The 15,765-nt window shown below is 40.7% G+C and overlaps 1 long non-coding RNA gene across 3 annotated transcripts; it reads right to left on the bottom strand.

Moving 5' to 3' along the window:
- Nucleotides 1-580: 580 nt before the first annotated feature.
- LOC145864210 (uncharacterized) lies at nucleotides 581-14,883 on the bottom strand. 3 transcript variants are annotated; one of them, XR_014382803.1, is made up of 5 exons: nucleotides 14,547-14,883; nucleotides 9,125-9,262; nucleotides 3,353-3,514; nucleotides 2,860-2,949; nucleotides 581-2,639 (listed from the first exon to the last, which is right to left on the bottom strand). It is a non-coding gene; the product is annotated as an uncharacterized LOC145864210 (long non-coding RNA). The 3 variants fall into 3 exon arrangements; XR_014382804.1 differs by lacking the exon at nucleotides 9,125-9,262 and having other exon boundaries at nucleotides 14,547-14,878; XR_014382802.1 differs by lacking the exon at nucleotides 14,547-14,883 and having other exon boundaries at nucleotides 9,125-14,513.
- Nucleotides 14,884-15,765: the final 882 nt, after the last annotated feature.

Here is a 15,765-nt window from a genome sequence, read left to right as displayed (position 1 = left end):
TTGGGAACTGTTGAGTTGGTGAAGGTAACTAGGAGTGGACTCATGTAGATTTATTGTGTTTCCTCCACCCAGAGGGAGCGGGTAATCCGGATTACGCGATGAGGGACAAGAATTGGGACATGCTTTGCTCTCCAGAGAAGGGCGCCGATGAAAGGAGTGATAACGGGGTCGACACTAAGTGTTAAGGAGGAGCAGTTGAAACATAAGATTCCTGGTGTCTGTGACACACAGTTTGGTGAGATGTAGATCCGATGGAGAGTGTGGGGAAACAGAAGACTTTGTCTGTCATGCTTTTTATGAAGAGTCTTTGCCAGATAAGGTCAGGGTAGGAAGTGTCAGTTATCCCGTGAGAGCTTTTGTTTCCTGAAAATACTACAGTGTTTTAGGTGTCAAGTTTATGGGCATGTTGCAGCAGTGTGTAGGAGGGAGATGCCTAGATGTGAGAAGTGTGCAGGAGGGCATAAGACGATGGAATGTGTGGTATCGGTGGGACAAGTTATGCATGTTAGTTGTGGGGGTGCCCATGGGGCTGGAGATCGGAGGTGTCTAGTGAGAGAAAGGCAGATTGAGGTTGCCAGGGTTATGTATTTAACCTTTATTTAACTAGGCAAGTCAGTTAAGAACCAATTCTTATTTACAATGATGGCCTAGAGTAGTACAGAAAGTGTTGTATGCCAAAGCAGTGAAGATTGGTAGTGGAAGATGGGTACAGGGTGAGGGATCCTGAGAGGATTCCTGTGAGTAGGCAGAGACCGAGAAAGAGTGATGGGAAGAACATGTGCTTCAGTAAGGTTGGCTTTTTCGCATTTATAGCCATGGTTCTCAATTGTACTGCAGAAATGGATCGAAAGTCACAGAAAATACTGGTTGTGGTGGCAGCGGCAGAGGAGTACTTGGGATTGCGAGGATTTACTACGAAGTTGGATGCGATCCGCCAACCAAATCCCAAAGAAGAAGGTAGCAGGTTAGGATAATTAACGTGGCATGTTAGTAGAATGAGGTTAAGGTTAGGAAAGGTGTTAGGCTTAGCTAAAATGCGTAGCAGGTTTGGATAATTAACGTGGCAGGTTAGGAGAATGACGGTATTAAGGTTAGCTAAAATGCTACGGTTTTCAACAATCTACTTGTCGTGCAGCCCACACACAAAATGGTCAAGTGGCAACAAATCTGCCCAATTAGCTGATTCGCTTTCCATACACCCACTTCTGTTGACACGCCCACTTTCAGACACTCCACGTATGCAGTGCATGACCCATGATACTCCAGATTGGACATTTGCATCTGCTTCTTTGTTTTGCAGTCAAGATAAACAGTGCAATATCGCCACCTATCGTACTGGAGGCAACAGTGTTTACTTTGTTTTGGCTCGACCTCTCCTCCAGAGCTATTATCCATAACACCTAAATGCCATAATACACTTGCTAGCTCACTTAACACCCCAAACAAATATAAGTCTATTAATAATACTAGTATTTATAATTTTGAGTACAACTTATAAAGGCATTAAATAGCATTCATAAAGGCTTCATAAACACTACATAAATACTTCACAAATAGTCGATAACCATATGTCATACTCTACAAATGGTGTGTGAACATACATATTGAGTTATGTCACATTTGGCAATTCACTCTACAGTGGCAATGGGTATGTAACCCTTCATAGAGTACGACAAACACTTATAGATGATTTGTGAATGTAGTACTTGGTTTAAAGTGGGACCGATATTTACATTTTTTATTACCGTAACAATACTTATTTAATCCCAACTATCCAAGCACCTGTTGCCAAATTGGAATCATCAACCCATAACTAACATCTCCATGTGAAGACAGTAGCAATAAAAAATAATAAAGTAATACAAAAAAATGAAAGTTTAGATAAAGGCTACAGAGGCAGATAACCAAGAATGGAAAAGATGGCTGTATTACGTGGAGATAATTGGACAAAAAAGGTTGCATAATTAAGAACAGTTGGTGAAGACAAACAAATCCTAACAAAAATCTTATGGACTAGTCCAATTAAAACTATTTTGATTTACCATTAACATACAAAAGTACATTACAAATATATTTCTCACAATCCCCATATAAAAATACCAAGTAGTGAGATTTATGTTCCTTGAAAATATTTACAGGGTCATGCATGTCTACAGGTTTTTTACAGGTAAAAAAGGAATACAATCTTATAAAGATACATTCATCAACGAAACACTCAAGGATATTGTTTATATGAGTCGGGTAGAATACTACTCTTACTGCTGCGATATGTCGGAAGTGTAAAACAATGGTCATTTACATTTTTGTTGTTTAATTTCAAATGGTGAAACACCAGAGAGCTCTGCTACCCACAGTCAGAAGCAGTCAAGTGAGCTGCAATGATTTATGAGTAATGAGTCCATTTCCTGTGACCTCATAACTAATCAGAGAGTAATCCAATGTGAGGAAAGTCTGATGAACATTGTATTTCTGTTCTGGTAAAGGTTCAGGTCAGTCAGCCCATGGCATGTAGTCCAAAGACAACCAGTCGGAAATCAACATGGCTGAAGGCGCAACAGTGGTGTAAAACATCCTCAGGGCAGGTCCGCAAGTTGAGGATGGAAACAGACTATGTCCCTCTAGTATGGCAAGCAGAGGACCTGTGAAGGAAGGAGCAACACAAATAATTTAATCATCAAGTGCGCTTTCGGTGTGATAAGAACCATCATGTTTTTGAGCATTTACAGTGGCAAGCCAATTTTGTAGAAAGTTGTATAAATATTTATTGTATGTGCAAGCAGCTAACTGTCCCTAGCTAAGTAATGATTCATAGAGGTCCACACAGTGACTATGACACGTACAGTCACAAGTTTACCATACCTTATCATGATTAAGAAGTTTTCTCCTCAAGTGTTGCGGACCTGGAACACCCCACTGCACCAGACTAGATGACCAGACCTCCTCCTATACCTAAAATACAACAGGATAATGCTTTGTCCTTTTTTCCAGAAATTGAACTTTGTCTTTAGCCTTTCCCAACCCCCCAAAACACATGTGCAGAGGCACCAGGTCAGCCGCAGCACACCACACATGGAACATTTTAGGGCCCATGGAACATTTTAGGGCCCATATGTGCCCAGCTAAAAGGCACAACACTAGTACACAGAGGTCAGCTGGGAAATGACACTAGACACCCTTCAGTAACTGATTCACATTTCAAACCTCTAGGCTGACTGCCGCCAAGGAATATGTAATTCAATAATTTCTCGAGTCGTGTTTAACTACTATTGTCATACATTATAAATAATTAGAAATGACTGGATATCTTTGTCTTTCACAACAGACTCTGAATAATTTGTGTCTGACGACAAACCTTAAAACACCTTCTGCGCCTTGAGGTCAGTCAGCCCATCGACTGACAGGAAAAAAATAAATGGCTGAAGGTGTAACAGTGGTGTTCAACATCCTCAGGGCAGGTCAACAAGTTGAGAACAGAATCAGACTTCACATCCCGTAATTGTTTCAAGCAGAGGATCTGTGAATAAACATAAGGAGCAGAGCCAAAGATGATCATGTTTCATGAATATTCAAACCGGCAGGAAAGTTAGTAGACAGTACAAAAAAATAAGTGGAACTCACAACAAAAAAGACTACTAATACATTTTTGAGGATCACAAACTGGACCCTGAAAAGAGCTGTTGTACACCCAGATTCAAATAACATGCATCAAGTTGAAAGAGAATACACATGTATGAAATGATTAGATCAAGCAAATTAATAAAATAAAATGAATAAGCTCATTGACCTCCAGTCATGAGAGGATATGAATATCCACTTCATCCCGGCCTAGTGACAGTGTTAATCATTGTAAAAAGATATCAAATCCCAAGTCACAGCATTACTTGCATATATTTTGATCCAGAAACTGTCTCCCCACCAGTGATACATAAATCAGAGGAACAATGTGGAATGTTTCATATCACCACATGGTTGACTCTACACTGTAGAGGTAAAAATACTACATGCAGTCTTGACTGAACATTGAGAACAGCATGACTGGCTTCATCACTGCTTGGTACGGCACTGCAAGGCACTAGGGTACTGCAGACAGCCCAGTACATCACTAGGCCCGAGCTCCATACCAGGACCTCTATACCAGGTGGTGTCAGAGAAAGATTCCAACCACCCAAGTCATAGACTGTTCTCTCTGCTACCGCACGGCAAGCGGTACTGATGCACTAATTCTGAAACCAACAGGACCCTGAACAGCTTCTACCCCCAAGCCATAAGCTAAATAGTTCGTTAAATAGTTAACCAAATAGCTACCTGAACTTACTTTTTTTTAACTCATCACATACGCTGCTGCTACTGTTTACTATCGGTCACTTTATTCCTAGTTATATGTACATACAGTATATACCTCAATTACCTCATATCCCTGCACATCAACTTGGTACTGGTACCCCTTGTATATAGCCATGCTATCGTTACTCATTGTGTATCTATTATTACATGTTTCACTTTTCTATTATTTCTAGGGATGCACGGTATATCGGTAAGCATATCGGAATTGGCCGATATTAGCTACAAATGCCAACATCGGCCCGATGTCTAGTTTAACGCCAATGTGCAAAATTGATGTCAAAGCTGACGTGGGTACAGTGGGGGGAAAAAGTATTTGATCCACTGCTGATTGTGTACGTTTGCCCACTTACAAAGAAATGATCAGTCTATAATTTTAATAGTAGGTTTATTTGAACAGTGAGAGACAGAATAAGAAAAAAATCCAGACAAGCGCATGTCAAAAATGTTATAAAATGATTTGCATTTAATGAGGGAAATAAGTATTTGACCCCTCTGCAAAACATGACTTAGTACTTGGTGGCAAAACCCTTGTTGGCAATCACAGAGGTCAGACGTTTCTTGTAGTTGGCCACCAGGTTTGCACACATCTCAGGAGGGATTTTGTCCCACTCCTCTTTGCAGATCTTCTCCAAGTCATTAAGGTTGAGGTTGACGTTTGGCAACTCGAACCTTCAGCTCCCTCCACAGATTTTCTATGGGATTAAGGTCTGGAGACTGGCTTGGCCACTCCAGGACCTTAATGTGCTTCTTCTTGAGCCACTCCTTTGTTGCCTTGGCCGTATGTTTTGGGTCACTGTCATGCTGGAATACCCATCCACGACCCATTTTCAATGCCCTGGCTGAGGGAAGGAGGTTCTCACCCAAGATTTGACGGTACATGGCCCCGTCCATCGTCCTTTTGATGCGGTGAAGTTGTCCTGTCCCCTTAGCAGAAAAACACCCCCAAAGCATAATGTTTCCACCTCCATGTTTGACGGTGGAGATGGTGTTCTTGGGGTCAGAGGCAGCATTCCTCCTCCTCCAAACACAGCGAGTTGAGTTGATGTCAAAGAGCTCCACATTGGTCTCATCTGACCACAACACTTTCACCCAGTTGTCCTCTGAATCATTCAGATGTTCATTGGCAAACTTCGGACGGGCATGTATATGTGCTTTCTTGAGCAGGGGGACCTTGCGGGCGCTGCAGGATTTCAGTCCTTCACGGCGTAGTGTGTTACCAATTGTTTTGTTGGTGACTATGGTCCCAGCTGCCTTGAGATCATTGACAAGATCCTCCCGTGTAGTTCTGGGCTGATTCCTCACCGTTCTCATGATCATTGCAACTCCACGAGGTGAGATCTTGCATGGAGCCCCAGGCCGAGGGATATTGACAGTTCTTTTGTGTTTCTTCCATTTGCGAATAATCACACCAAATGTTGTCACCTTCTCACCAAGCTGCTTGGCGATGGTCTTGTAGCCCATTCCAGCCTTGTGTAGGTCTACAATCTTGTCCCTGACATCCTTGGAGAGCTCTTTGGTCTTGGCCATGGTGGAGAGTTTGGAATCTGATTGATTGATTGCTTCTGTGGACAGGTGTCTTTTTTACAGTTAACAAGCTGCGGTTAGGAGCACTCCCTTTAAGAGTGTGCTCCTAATCTCAGCTTGTTACCTGTATAAAAGACACCTTGGAGCCAGAAATCTTTCTGATTGAGAGGGGGTCAAATACTTAATTCCCTCATTAAAATGAAAATCAATTCATAACATTTTTGACATGTGTTTTTCTGGATATTTTTGTTGTTATTCTGTCTCTCACTGTTCAAATAAAACTACCATTAAAATTATAGACTGATCCTTTCTTTGTCAGTGGGCAAACGTACAAAATCAGCAGGGGATCAAATACTTTTTCCCCCCACTGTACCTATATAACGTATGTAGATGACGTAATGACGCCACGAAAAATACAGCACTACACATGCAACACAGCATTCCTAACCAAGCCCACAACGTCAGCTGTGTGGATCTATTTTGAAGTTTTAAAGGAAGATAACAAAAAGGCCATATGCAACATTTGTGCTGCTATTATTTCCCGAGGAGGGGAGAAAGTGAAATCTTTCAATACCAGATCTAATTACTCATTGGAAAGTGCATCACCCCCCTACTTAGAACAAAAGCATAACAAAACTAAGCGCACACTTCCAACAACTAAACATGTTCAAGTCAAGCAGTCATTTGAAAGACTAAGAAAATTCCAGCGAGACAACTTAAAGGCGAAATCCATTCACGCCAAGATAATGGAATTCATTGCCCTTGACCATCAACCGTTCTCTGTCATGGATGATGTTGGCTTTTGCCGAACTGGTTCGAGCACCTCGAGCCCCGGTACACACTACCAAGTAGGAGCTATTTTTCAGATGTTGCCCTACCGGAGTTACACAGTATTGTTGAAACGCACATCCATGAGCTACTTGCTATGGGCGTCACTGCTATTAGCTTCACGAATGACATTTGGACCAGCGATGTTAGCCTCATGAGCATGCTGAGTCTGACAGCACAGTGGGTCGACAAGGATGTCGTAATGCAGAATAAACACCTTTAACTTCTCTAGGGTAGGGGGCAGTATTCAGAAATTCAGATGAATAACGTGCCCAAATTAAACTGCCTGCTTCTCGAGCCCGGAAGATAGGATATGCATATTATTAGTAGATTTGGATAGATAAAACTCTGAAGTTTCTAAAACTGTTTGAATGATGTCTGTGAGTATAACAGAACTCATATGGCAGGCAAAAACCTGAGAAAGAAATCCAACCAGGAAGTGACTTGTAGTTTTTCCTATCTAATCCCTATCGAAACTACAGTGTCTGTGGGGTCATTTTGCACTTCCTAAGGCTTCCATTGGCTGTCAACAGTCTTTAGAAACTTGTTTCATGCGTCTACTGTTACTGGGCAGAGAATAGGAGCTCAGTCAATCAGTGGACTGCCTGGGACCAGTGAGTTGTTTACTGCGCAGGCAGGCAAGCACGCCCTTCCTTCTTTTTCCTCTGTAATGAATACGCTATTGTCCGGTTGGAATATTATCAACGTTTTATGTTAAAAAGACCCAAAGGATTGATTGTAAACATCGTTTGACATGTTTCTACGAACGGTAATGGAACCATTTGACTTTTCGTCTCTGGTTTTACACTCACGCGTTATGCCTTTGGATTTGTGATCTGAACGCGTGAACAAAAGGAGGTATTTGGACATAAATATGGAGTTTTTCGAACAAAAATAACATTTCTTGTGGAAGTGGGAGTCCTGGGAGTGCATTCCAACGAAGATCAGCAAAGGTAAGGGAATATTTATAATACTAATTCTGAGTTTATTGACTCCAGAACTTGGCGGGTAACTGGATAGCTTGCTTTGATGGCTGAGCTCTGTACTCAGAATACTGAAAAATGTGCTTTCGCCGTAAAGCTATTTTAAAATCTGACACAGCGGTTACATTAAGGAGAAGTATATCTATAATTCTTTCAATAACTGTTGTAAATTTTATCAACGTTTATGATGAGTATTTTTGTAAATTGATGTGCTCATTCACCGGAGGTTTGGTGGGAATACATTTTCTGAACATCACGCGTCAATGTAAAATGCGGTTTATGGATATAAATATGAACTTTATCGAACAAAATATACATGTATTTTGTAACACTGAGTCCTGGGAGTGTCATCTGATGAAGATCATCAAAGGTTAGTGATGAATTTTAGCTGTATTTCTGGTTTTTGTGACGCCTCTCCTTGCTTGGAAAATGGCTGTGTGGTTTTTCTTGTTTAGGCGCTGTCCTAACATAATCAAATTTTATGCTTTCGCCGTAAAGCCTTTTTGAAATCGGACACTGTGGTTGGATTAAGGAGGATCTTTAAAATGGTGTATAATACTTGTGTGTTTGAGAAATTTGAATTATGAGATTTTTGTTGTTTTGAATTTGCCGCCCTGCTATTTCACTGGCTGTTGATAGTGTGTACCGCGGGTGGGACGGTCACGTCCCACATACCCAAGAGAGGTTAACCTGACCCTCCTCTCCAGGCAGTTCTTGCTGCAAGAGTGGCCCTCTTTTACAAGCAACATGTGCTAGTTGAAGCATTCAAGGTATGGCATGAGTGTGACAATCTTTTGATGAGAATATTTCAGGCCAGTGTTGCCCAACACTTTTTCCTGTTGAACTACCACTCTGTTGGCTCTTGTTTAATGTGTACATATCTTAGTTTTTCATGTATTTCAGAGGTTGGACAAGCTGACAGCAATGACAAAGCTGGCCTCACAGTTTGATGAGTGGGGGCAGCTCTACCCCTGCCAAAGCCAGATAGCAGCAATCACACTGACTATACCAGTGTCTTCCGTTAATTGTGAGAGGGACTTCTCTGCAATGAAACGAGTAAGAACATTTAAATGTGAAAGTAGATGCTCTTTGTCCCTCTCCCTTTGAGTTTTTTCCTTTTAAAAAGTCACCAGAACCTAGGTTCAGAGTACTTATACATATTAAGTTTTACAGGGAGGTCCCCAGAACACACAAAAAAAGGGGGACCCCCCCACCCCTGCTAAGTTTTCCCCCACAGCTAACAACATTTCCAGAGGAAACACTGGTACACACAGTCACTGGTTAAACTTCAATAAGAATCTCTCATGGTGGACATCACAAACCTGGAACTCGGCCTGCAGAAAGACAGAATGCATTGTCATAGTAAACAAAACAAAAAACAGAAGAAACTAAATAGCTACTTAATTGAAACAGTGAATAGTTTTCGAAGTGAATGAAGCTCTCACCTTATGCTAATTATTTGATGTTTATATCTAAAAGCATGTTCTTCCTGAAGTCTACAGTAATGTGGAAGGTTGAATGCTGCAGCAGATAGAAAAGCACTGCAGTCCAGTGTGCATTTGTCCTAATGAAAACATCTTGATCTCCAAAAATATAGAGATAAAACAGGCTCTCAAAAATGGATAACGAAAATATGATTTAAAAATGTATTTAAAAACAATTAAAACAAAGCATGACTCATTTTGACAGTGGAAAAGTTGACAACTTTCAGAGCCTTGCTCTCCATCTTGTTTCTATTTAAGTTGACCATTCAAGTAGGCAATTCAATGGTCATACAAAAAGTGAGGGGGAAAATGGTCCAGAAATCAGCTAATAACACAAAAAAAACGACTGGTCTCCTTTCAAAATGATCATGTTCTTTTTTTCATAAACATGACCAGGCATCAAAAGGGAATAGAAGGCCAAGGGAATCTGCAAATTCAACTATTGCCTCTACACTTTTCCTGACAGCACACTTCCTGAAAAACCTCTACATTGGATTTCAAACAATATAAAAACAGGTAAGCACGTGGAACCATTCACATGTGGTACAAAATGGATAAGCGTTATTCGACATTCAACATTTACTGACACCACGTTTGAACATATTTAGGCAATACAGTATACCACAAAATAGGTATATAATGTAACTATATTATACTTGTATCTACTTGTCTGAACTCATCTGAGGTTGCATTGCTGTTTATCTTTCACCAGTCTAAACACAAAAGCTAAGGTGCTAGAAAAAATAGCACATTCCATGCATTTTTTGAAAGATGCCATGCTATTAAAAGGTTCTGCACTGTGGTTCATTAGTAAATAGATAAATTAAAAAATACATATCCTGTCTTTCATGTCTATTCCTTTACCATTTCCATTCTTCTGCAGGTGTGGCAGAGAGCTTTTCTTCTTCCTTTGTCTACACTGTCTGGAATGTTTTCCTCATTGACACTATTTTTGATTCATCCAAAAAGGACAGCCATTCCCAAGTGTGATTCTTCTTGCACATGTCCATGCCTTCAATGGCAATACTGACTGCATTTGACTTAGCTTTTTGCAATTGATCTAATATTGCCAAATCCTTCCTGAATCGATCATTTTTCTTTGACAGGAGCTCTGGTTCGACTGGAAGCATCATAGAACATACCTTCAGAAAACTGGCTAGGATCAACTCAACAATCTGAACAGTCAACTCAAAAAAGTCTGTGTCAGTCCACATGGTAAGCCTGTCAAACACAAGGTTCTTGGGTACCTCAATGTCATCAAACAAGCATGCATTTCCTTTAACAAGGTCTCTCCCATCTTCCTGCCATTCCTTGAGTTTGGTAACAAGGGTTTGGTATCTTTCTTCCATCTCCAACACGTTTCCCTTCAAAGTTAAGGCTCTCCAGAGAGGATCAATGATAAGCTTGGAAACCAGACCCAGAGCTCTGTATCCGGCCTTGAACTGTTGAACCTCCAAATCAGCAACAACTGCAGCAAGCAAACTACTCTCAGCTCCGTACGTACTGGTAAACTCAACCAAATCATCATGGATGCTACACACTCCAGCAGAATTATGAAACAGACCATCAATTCTGTGTCCAATGGATAGAGACAAAGGAACTTCATCAAATTCTTTTTTGCTGGTCAAAAAGCTTTCGAACGGAACAAGCTGACCGTCCTCTGCCCATCCAAGCTCTTGCACAGCATCACTCACAGAACTCACCAAACGCACTGTTCCAGACTCCAACTCTGTTGTCTCAATGTTAGGGGAGCTATGGACTCCTACTTCTTTATCTCCTAAAATCATATTTTCCCAAAGTAGAAGAGTTGTTTTTGCCTGGTGAGCTAAGCCATCAATCAAATGTAAGCCACAGAAGAGCTGACTTACAAGGCACATCATTGTCTTTTCAGTGGAACTAAAGCCACAATGTTTCTCAACTACCAGTGGTAGGATGTCTGATCTGTATTCAGCAAGGATTTGTTGAAATTTCTTTTCCGAACCAGTCCCAACACCAAAACAGTTTGAAAAAGGTACAAAAATCCATCTCATCTGTTGCATTTCACTACTCGTAACAATTTCATTGATCATTTTCCAGCAAATGTCAACTTGGTAGTTCTCTGGGCATGGGGTTTGCTCTGTGACCCCAGAGTGAACATCAGACTCCTTTAAGCAGAAGTCAGTGGGTCCATTATCTTGGCCAAGCTTGACAGTTTCAGCTGTTTCGATAGAGATGATCTCTTCATCATGCAGAGACCCTACAGTCCTTGCATCAGGGACCAGATTTTTCAAACCGGTCTTGCTAACCATCTTCTGACAGTTCCTCTTCTCCTCTGTATCATTTGCCTCTTGTATCCTTTTCAAATCCAATTGTCTTTTTGACAATCTTGCAGGTGGAGTAGCTTCTTTTTTCTTGTATTGTCTAGTCACAAGAGGTATTATAAACACTTCTTTTGAAAAGTCTTCATTTGTGACATATTTCCGTTTAGCCATTCGTTTCAGTTTAGATGAAATATGTACGGCAAATTGACAGCGTTTCTGATTTTGCAAATCTAGATCAAAATTATATTCCAGTATATCATAGACAGTATACATATAAGCCTTTTTTGTATTTTTTGCAAACTTATGAACCTCATACATTACGCCATTAGTCAGTAACTGTGAGTCAAGTTTTGTTTTGGATAGTGGTTTGGATTTCACATCAAGTTCCACACCTACTTCTTTGCACAAGGGGTAGCAGTTTTTCACCACTTTCTCTGCAAAGGGCATCACATTTGCCTTTTTAATTTTGCTGACCGGGACCTTCATTTTTCCGGCTGACAATGTGAGTTCAGTCTCGTTGGAAATGGTCTGTTTCTTCACAGACTGAGGAACTAGGCCTACTTGTCTACCTCTATGAAATTTCTCTGCCTTCATTTCTCTTACTTTGCAAGTGGCTCTTTCTCCCTTTTTCCTTCTCAAATCTAATCGTCTTCTTTCTGTAACTTTTTTCAGTCCTTGATATTTCCACACATTTGAGTCAATTGAGTTAATGACCTGCATTTTACTGGAAATCACTGCAGGTTTCTTTCTTGTGCCAACCCCCAGTGAGAATGTTTCCTTTAAATATGGAGGTTTCCTTCTATGTGCCATGCATGTCATTTTCTTAACAACTCGTCTCAACTTTGTAATAATATAGGTAGACAGCTTGGTTTTCTCAATAGGCAAATCAAGATCAAAATTGTGCTCTAGGACATCAATGACAATTTGCTTGTAAGTTCCACAAACATCTTTGGCAAAATTACCAAGTTCAATCATTATACCTTTGGTCAATAAATCCAAATTAAGTTTCTCTTTTGCCCCAAAATTGGATTTCACATCAAGTTCTAATCCTATTTTCTTACAGAGGGGATAAGGGTCCTTCATTGTTTTTGACGTTGTAGAAGCCATTAGATGCCAGTTTTGGTCCCTTGCAAGGCTGTACGCCGTTCCACCAGCACACTGCGTTACATCTTTCTCAGTTAACAGGTTGTCTGTCTTGACATGGTGAGTAAGTCTGGATACGATGTCCAGATGAGATTTGTCCATTAAAAATGTGCCAGCAGTTTCAAGATTTTCTGACACACGGTCATAATTCTTTGCAGTTGAAAGGGCATATTTCGATCCTTTTATCGTGTTGGGATCAGGAAGGGTAAACACCTCCATTACCAATTCAGGTTTTCCTAGGACAGTTTTTCGTTTTCTCATCAATTCTCTTAATTTGTGCATAGTACGTGTCGCAAAATCATACCTTTGATGCTTTTGCAAACCAAGATCAAAGTTGTACTCTAGAATGTCACAGACAACATGCTGCTGAGCTCTATTAACTTCTTTAGCAAAATCAGAAACCTCAACCATCACACCTTTAGTCAGCAACTGCAAATCTAGTTTCTGATTGGATCCAGACCCAACATTGAAATCCAAGCCAATTTTCTTGCAGTTGGAGTATGGATCCTTCAACTTTTTCCCAGCTGACGACCTTGGTGAAATATGTTTTGAGTAATTAACACGATGTCGCCACATATCTCCATCTTTTCTCCCTTTTTGTGCCTTGACCATTTTCTTCCCTCTTTTTTTTATTTTAACGTCGTAGTCTTCCTCTTGAGCAGAGGTAAAATTAAATGGTTTACAATAGGCTGGAAGAATAGGCCTGTGAGTCCTCATATGACATGATTGCAGCACTGGAGTTAAATTACTGTCACTTGCTATTGCAGGTGAAATTATCGGAAACGGTTTGGCAATACTTTGGCTTGGAAGATTAACATAATCAGTCAGCACTTGATCATTGTTTAGGGGCTGTATTTGAAAGCTGCTAAATATCTGTGCAGTTGGGTTGATTTGTCCTCCCAAAGAAACACTTTCTGCAACTAGATGCTGCGACTGAGAAAAGGTACATACTTTTCCAATCTGAAAATCATTGGGAGATATGTAAAAACATGGCTCCTCTTTGATTAAATTCCCTACAGAGGTGCGTGGGCTATCCTGTTCTGTGTGAACATGAACAACACCTTTACCACCCACATTTACAGCTGGAACACCAACTGTTGTTGAATTAATTTTAATCTCCGTATCACTTGATTTTCTATCTTCTAACAGAGCACAAATAAGGCTTTGTTTTGTTGTGTCATACAAATTTTCAGCATATGAATAACTTGCATCAAAAGAGTCAGACAAAATGACAGCTGGGGATATCTCCACCTCATCCTCCTCCGGCTTTATATCTACATCCATCTCACACCAACTAAACTAGCTATCTGGGTGACACCCAGGGTCAATTTAAATTAAGTTAGGCTAGACCTAGTCATTTCCAAGTAGCTGACCAGGCCTATCTCCTGAAGCATATCAATCCAATTGATTTTATAAAGTCCTTTTTATAACAGTGAAAATGGTGAGAGTCTGAGGTTCTGTAATATTAGATAGTGGTGTAACTACAGTTGATTCCAAGTGTAACGTTAGGCCTACACCAACTGACCAAGGGAGTCCACCCACTCTACTTCCCTATGTCTGCATGTAAACACGACTGTTTATTACACCACAACACCTAATGGGTGCTTTGTGTCCTGAATTACCCCCATACAGCTTATCAAACTAGCCTCAGGCTAACTGAGAAGCCTAACTTGCATCTCACTGCAGTAACGTTAGATCCAATGAGACTTGGCACACAACATATGCGAATTGGGAGTACCACCAAGTAGCCAAATCATCTAACTAACCAGCTATGTACTGAGGTCTATATTGAAGGCAAATATGCCACTTGCAAGGGCACATTGATTGCAGAACATGAATTATCAGTACATGGAGTAGCCTATTGTTTGTCATAGACTAGTGGCTCACATCAAATAGCCTAGCTAAGCTTGCTAACGTTAGTTAGCTATTACTGTAGCTACCTTGATTTTGCAGGTCCCCCTTAGCCTTCCATAAGACAGTTTGGAACTTGAAAAAAAGTTGGTGCTACAGTAAAGTACTTCATCTTCCAGGTGGGTAACTGGTTAGCTTATTTCGGAAATGTAAACTGAATGCTCTGAGTCCGACGGTGCGAATCGAGACACTTAGCTAGTCTTAGTTACAGAAACGTAAACATGTTATGGTGCCGGGTGACCTAGCTTCCTTTTACGCTGAAAACCGGATGTGGCAACTCCGCTCAGGCGTTATGATTCCGGGTTCGTCTTTCTTGCTCCATATTCAAGTCACGGGTAAATGCATACTTGGAGCAAAGATGCAAAGATAACTAACTCAAGATAGAGCCAGTCGTTTCCAATGGGAGAAAATGAATCTTAGAAAAATCAAGGAGGTGGGCAGAGTCAAGCACGAGATAGTGAGATCCAATTGGACCGTTATAGTATTTATTAGCATTTTTCCGTTAGGGAACGCCTACCCTGACGTGCGCGTGTGCAATAACTAAATTCGCCCTAGCAGTCCTTCTAAACGCTTTTTTTACTTTGGCAAACGGTAAAGTCTACAAAACGCAGTCCACTCTGTTTGTTACAGATTATAATTTGGGAAACAGAAAACTGTATGTAGACCAACTATTCCATAAATGAGAAAATTTGCAGAATGTAGGCCAAAATCAATCTCTGTCCATATTCTCTCACTTGTCGGCTACTGGGCTTCCTCTCATCACTCTTTTTGGTAGTGAGTGGAAATGCCAACCGGGTGCTAAACAAGTATACATCTGGTGAAATATCTGGCTCATTGTTTTATCTGTGCTAGGAGTGTGTCTGAAAGTCGGTGTTGCAAAAGAAGGGGGGAATTAACAGCGATGGGTGTAACATCAGCACTCCATTATTGCTTAGATCGGCCATAGGGTGCATCGGGGGTCAGTTTAATATTTTCATAGCAGGTTAAGAGAACTAACATAGCAGCTGCCAAAGAAGAAGAGTTAGTTCAGTATGGGAAACTGCAGTCTAATGGTGGACAAGAAAAAAAGTTGAACATATTATGCATAAATATGGAGTGTGGGATTGCACAAGCCTTCTGGAAAATCTGGTGAAGGAAATGATGGTGGACAAGAAAAAAAGGAGAAAAAAGGAATATGTTTTGAGTGAATATAGAATGGAGGATCTCAGAACTTTTTGAAGAGCTTGATGAGGAAATTGAACATGACGA

Source organism: Salmo salar, chromosome 26 (genome assembly GCF_965601325.2).
Source record: "Salmo salar chromosome 26, fSalSal1, whole genome shotgun sequence".
Lineage (NCBI taxonomy): Eukaryota > Metazoa > Chordata > Actinopteri > Salmoniformes > Salmonidae > Salmo > Salmo salar.
The sequence above is the reverse complement of the archived record's forward strand: the minus strand, read 5'-3'. Positions and strand labels throughout refer to the sequence as shown.